Below are 6,000 nucleotides of genomic sequence, written 5' to 3' on the forward strand. Positions count from 1 at the left end.
GAGGGGATGTTCCTATGGGGGGTAAGTTCTATTTAAGCACATTATGTACTGTAATGCACTAATCCTGACGAAGGGGGAGACCCCGAAACGTTGACATGCACTATTACATGTTTTAAGTTTTCTCAAGACTCTGAGTGCCGCCTCATCTTTCCACGTTGGTATATATATATATATATATATATATAAATGGATGAAGTGACACACCAAATAACTTTTGTGCACACAGCCACACAAACTCCTTTCTTTGCTGCTTATTTAGCCAAATTAGCAGACACATTAGAAGCAGTCAGTGGTAAACATATATAATTTATAAGTGAAAATATGTTGAGGATAGATAAGAGAGGCCTGCTAATATTTCATGGCGAGGTCTCACTAACAATCACTGCCTCTATTACAATGCTATTTTCAATTACATTTACTGACAATCAGAATATTGACTGAAGAGATGCGTTTACTGTACTCAAGACTATGTAAAGGAATTGGTGTCAGAGCGTCCTGCTCCTGAGATTATAAAAGAAAACCCGTAAAACAACCTGTTCTAGGACAATGAAAGTACAAGGGAGGATGGAGGTGAGGCTGGCTCCTGCTGGGAGAAAAAAGGTGACATTTTTCACATAACCATGCAGTCGTCTTACAACCTATGCATTAAAGAGATGGAGACATTCATGGCAGAGCTGCATGATGGTCTGTAGGGTTCCCAGCCTTAAGCGCTAACTAGACATCTAAAGTGAAAGCATGCCAAGTTTACTTATAAATGACATTTAAAGGTGAAGTTATTTTAGGATGAAAGAATATAAAACAAAATATAAATGACAAGTCATTTCTTAACCAACTCAGCTTACTGCTGTTCAATCAAAAACAAGCACAAAATATGGTAGTAGTCCTAAGTTTGAGTGTTTAGCCATTTGGAAGATAGTGATACCCCTGCTGCTCACTTATAAGTAAAAGTTTCCATTCTTTTACCCTTTTAATAAACAGTAGATAACTGCAGCAACCTACGTGTTTAGATTGCATACCTCCCAACTGTCTCAATTTTCTTCGAACAGTTCCGTTTTTTTCAGGACTGTCCCGCTGCCCCACCTGCGCAGTATCCCATGGTGGTGGTGGTGGGGTGATTTGAGGTGCCCCATTAAGTTGCTATGGACCAGCCAGCAGCACACAGAGCGCTGGGCATGCCCCCATAAGGATGAAAATGTGGGCATGGCTCGCAATCACGACTTTCCCATCAAGTCACACCCATTTTCCAGAGACCACACCCTCTTTTTGCAGATGTGTGCCTTCGGCTCGCAGAATTGTCCATACTTACACATTAAGAATGTTGAGAGGTATGAGACTAGGGGTGCGTGTGTGTGTGTGTGTGTGGGGGGGGGGGGGGGTATACTTACTAAAGTGCAGGTTTACAGAAGTGGAGATATTACCCATAGCAAGCAATCAGATTCTGAGTGGGTGCTATGGGCAACATCTCCACTTCTATAAACCTGCACTAAAGTAACTACAGTATACCCCTTAGGGAGGATGATAAAGTTTCTTTTCTAGTTTACTGAAAGTATGGGAACTATTTTCGCCTTGTTTTTATGTATATGTATATATATATATATATATATATATCTTATTCCCGCACAGCGGCAAGAATGAGGCGGCACTCCATGGACTTTTGCAAATGGTGTAGGTTGTATTAAATCATAACATACCTTCAAGCCTCTACATGACTTTTTGTCAGGATATTAAGCCTGTATGTGTACTGTATGTGTAATATATATCAGTGGCGTAACTAGGGCCCCGCAGCCACTGCGATCGCTTGGAGGCGCAGGGCTGCGGGGGCACCGCCACAACTGATTGTTTTGGGAAGGACATGGAGGGCACAGTGCGCGCCTCTCCTGTGTGTCCCTCCTGAGTCTCCGGCGGCAGCGGCGTGTCTGTTAAATGAAGTGCCGGTTCGTGAGCTCTGATTGGCTCACGAGCTCTGATTGGCTCAAGAACCGGCACTTCATTTGACCGACATGCCACTGGAGACACAGGAGGGATACACAGGAGAGGTGTGCCCTGTGCCCTCCGGCACCTTCCAAAAATGCACAGCAGCGGGGGAGCCCGTAGGGGGGGGGGTGTACCTGGCACCGGGGGGGGGCATATTTGGCACTGGGGGGTATATGTGTACCTGGCACTGGGGGGGTGCATATTTGGCACTGGGGGGTATATATGTACCTGGCACTGGGGGGGGGGGCATGTTTGGCACTGATGGTATATGTGTACCTGGCACTGGGGGGGCATATTTGGCACTGAGGGTATATGTGTAGCTGGCACTGGGGGGGCATATTTGGCACTGGGGGTATATGTGTAACTGACACTGGGGGGGGGGCATATTTGGCACTGGGGGTATATGTGTACCTGGCACTGGGGGTATGTGTGTAGCTGGCACTGGGGGGGCACTGGAGGCATATGTGTATCTGGCACTGTGGGGGGAATATCTGGCACTAGGGGCATATGTGGCACTGGGAGCACAGCCCTAGTAACAAGTATTTCCCCCTGGTTACAAGCACAACACCCAGCTCATGATATCCCTGACAACAAGCATTACCCCGTGGCAACAAGCATGACACCCAGTGCATGAAACCCCTGGCAATGAATATTACCCCCTGGCAACAAGCTTGAAACCCAGCACATGATACCTCTGGCAACAAGCATAACACCTACCGCATGAAACCCCTGGCAACAAGCATGACACCCTAAGCATGAAAACCCCTGGCACCGTGCATGGAACCAATAGCATGAAACCCCTGGCAACGAGCAGGTAATTTAAAAGTAATTAGAAGACATTGCAGTGTGTGGCATAATGTATCACGGACATTGCAGTGTGTGTCATAATGTGCCACAGGCATTGTATGTGCTATAATGTATCAGGGGCATTGCAGTGTGTAACATAATGTATAACGGGCACTGCGTGTCATAATGTGTCACAGGCATTATAGTGTGTGGCATAATGTGTCGGGGGCATTATGGTGTGTGACATATTGTGTCATGGGCATTATTGTGTGTGGCATAATGTCTAAGGGCCATTGCAGTATGTGGCATAATGTATAATGGGCATTACTATAAGGAGGAAAAATGACAAATAATGTAAGGGGCATGAATCAGGAATATTTTTTTCCTGTGGTGGCCAACATCTGGGGGTGCAGGTTGCAAAACTGGGGTATAAGGTAGTCTTTTCCTGCAAAGCCAGTCCCCTTTATTCAAAGCCACACCCATTTCGGCAAGGCCACGCCCCTTTTTTGCCTTCTGCGCACACAGAATTTTTTGGCTTGTGGGAGAAAAATTTCTAGTTATGCCACTGATTTTATATATATATATATATATATATATATACAGAAAGTTCAGCTCTCACCAAAATAAACTCACTTATCCTGACAACATCTAGGAATCAATGAATAAATGATGGGGGTTTAGTTAGTGAATTGGCCAATGCACGGAAGCCTGCACACCGCTCGCCACGGTACCCCACCTTCATGCAGGTCCTACACTATCCTGGCAACTGTAACACACATAATATAACTGCAAATATGCCTACTTGGTTTAAGGTGTATCTGCCATGAACTCCATGGCTTTTAAAGATACACTAGTCACCTGACACTGGCTGATAAATTACTGAAGGGCAGCTGACACAGGTTTAAGATAATAGGGGTGCATGAACAGAGCTTGTGGCCACAGTTAATGAGTTAACCAAGGATTAACCCTAAAATACACAAACAAATAGAAAACCACAGCACTCGCCACCCCAGAAGTGGGGTGCAGTGTCCGCACTCGCCACTAGTGGGGTGGGGTGCATGTCAGTGGCGTGCGGTGAGGTCAGTGGCTGGTGAGGCACTGCAGCCATAATCTCCGCCGAGTCCTGCCAACGACACCTACCACCGCGGAACCAATGCCCGCTACTGCCCCAGAGCCTATGCCAGCTACTGCCGTCATCCCTGATGCCCGCTACCCCCGCCACTAATGGTCACCACCACCGCCAATGGCTTACAAAATCGCCCACCATTAACTGCCCAGGTCCACCACCACTAACTCGCATCTCAGTCCAATACCATTAGTGATAATGCCCGCAGCCTGTCTGCTCATAAAACTTGAGATGAGCAGGCGGCTAATATATTGTACATTTTTATAAAATAATTGTTAGTGTTTGGGACTGGGGAGGGGAGGACATGAATGCAATTTTGTTGTCCAGGGCTTCCATTAACTTAATAGCACCGTGGATGTGGTGCTATTACGTTAATGGAAGTCCTGGACAACAAAATAGGGAGAGGGTGACGCCAGGTAGAAGATGAAAGCAGTGGGTGAGAGGGTGACACCAGCGAGAAGGTGTCAGGAAGAGTGTGACGCCAGGGAGAGGGTGACAGCAGCGGGTGACAGGGAGTGACATCAGGGAGAGAGTGACAACAGCGGGTGACAGGGAGTGACGCCAGGGAGAGGGCGACAGCAGCGGGTGACAGGGAGTGACGCCAGGGAGAAGGCGACAGCAGCGGGTGACAGGGAGTGACGCCAGGGAGAGGGTGACACAGCGGGTGATAGAGGGTGAAGCCAGGGAGAGGGTGACAGCAGCGGGTGACAGGGAGTGACGCCAGGGAGAGGGTGACAGCAGCGAGTGACAGAGGGTGACGCCAGAGAGACAGCAGCGGGTGACAGGGATTGACGCCAGGGAGAGGGTGACAGCAGCGGGTGACAGAGGGTGACGCCAGGGAGAGGGTGACAGCAGCGGGTGACAGGGAGTGACGCCAGGGAGAGGGTGACAGCAATTGCAGTGGGTGAGAGTGTGACAGAAAGAAGTAAAGGGTATTGGGGATAGGCAGTGAATGACATTTATAGTGCTATTTACTTACCTGGTCCCGGCCCTAGAACTGCAGCGTGGCTCCTACTTTGTGACGTCAGATCCCCAGTGGCAAAGAGCAGCCTGAAGCCCTGAACAGGAATCTGTGGTTGGAGGAAGAGTGAAGAGTGAGAGGAGAGGAGACAGGATTGTGGCCCTTCCCCCCCCACACCCCCTCTGGCCGGACTGCATTCGTATCGGTGTCTGGCGAAGTATGCCAGAGAAGGGCAGTGGCGGCGGTGTCACAGGGGGGGTGAGGTGGAAGTGCACAGGGAACTGTCCCTGCATACACTTCCGTCGTCCGGCAGCACCCCCCTCTACTGAGGGGCACCAGAATGTTTTGAGGTTGGGGGGGCGGGGCGCAGGGAAACATACATATTGGCCCTCCCCCCAATCCCTATCAACAGTGTGGGGGTGAGCGCTTACCTCCGATACAAGCGGGGACTTAGTTTAAACAGTCTGCTGCTGCACAGACGCAGGATGCTATGCTGTGCGCTGTCCAACCCGGCTCTTCTTCACTGTGATGCATTACTGGGAGGAGGCGTGGACATGCTGAGCCTACTGGAACATCCCCGCCTCCTCCCAGTAATACATCTGTGAAGAAAAGCTGGCTTGGACAGCGCACAGCATAGCACCCTACAGCAGCAGACTGTTTGAGTCCCCGCGGTTATCGGAGGTAACCGAGAGCGGTGCCTCCAAAACCCTTTTAAAACTGTTTTTTTTAGAAAGATAATAATGATAATAATGATTAAAATAATATAAAGGCTAAAGAAGATACTTATGACACAGAATATGTGTCATAAGTATCTTCTTAGTATTATTTTAATCATTACTGACAGGGGAGGCACTGCCTCCCCTGCCTCCCCTGACTGCACGTCCCTGGTGCATGTAGCCCATGGCCACCTACTCAAAAATATAGAAACAGAAAGTTCAGCACTCACCAAAATAAACTCACTTATCCTCACAACATCTAGGAATAAATGAATAAATTATGGGGGTTTAGTTAGTGAATTGGCCAATGCACGGAAGCCTGCACACCGCTCGCCAAGGTACTCCACCTTCATGCAGGTCCTACACTATCCTGGCAACTGTAACACACATAATATAACTGCAAATATGCCTACTTGGTTTAAGGTGTATCTGCCATG

The 6,000-nt window shown here is 48.5% G+C and overlaps 1 long non-coding RNA gene across 1 annotated transcript in view; it reads right to left on the reverse strand.

The window, feature by feature from the left end:
• Nucleotides 1-5,325, reverse strand: part of LOC135057741 (uncharacterized) — a 113,924-nt gene extending 108,599 nt beyond the window's left edge. Inside the window, exons 1-2 of the long non-coding RNA XR_010244335.1 lie at nt 5,279-5,325; nt 4,866-4,956 (exon numbers count right to left, since the gene is read on the reverse strand). This is a non-coding gene — a long non-coding RNA (uncharacterized LOC135057741). The remainder of the gene's footprint in view (nt 1-4,865; nt 4,957-5,278) is intronic.
• Nucleotides 5,326-6,000: the final 675 nt, after the last annotated feature.

Source organism: Pseudophryne corroboree, chromosome 3, assembly GCF_028390025.1.
Source record: "Pseudophryne corroboree isolate aPseCor3 chromosome 3, aPseCor3.hap2, whole genome shotgun sequence".
NCBI lineage: Eukaryota > Metazoa > Chordata > Amphibia > Anura > Myobatrachidae > Pseudophryne > Pseudophryne corroboree.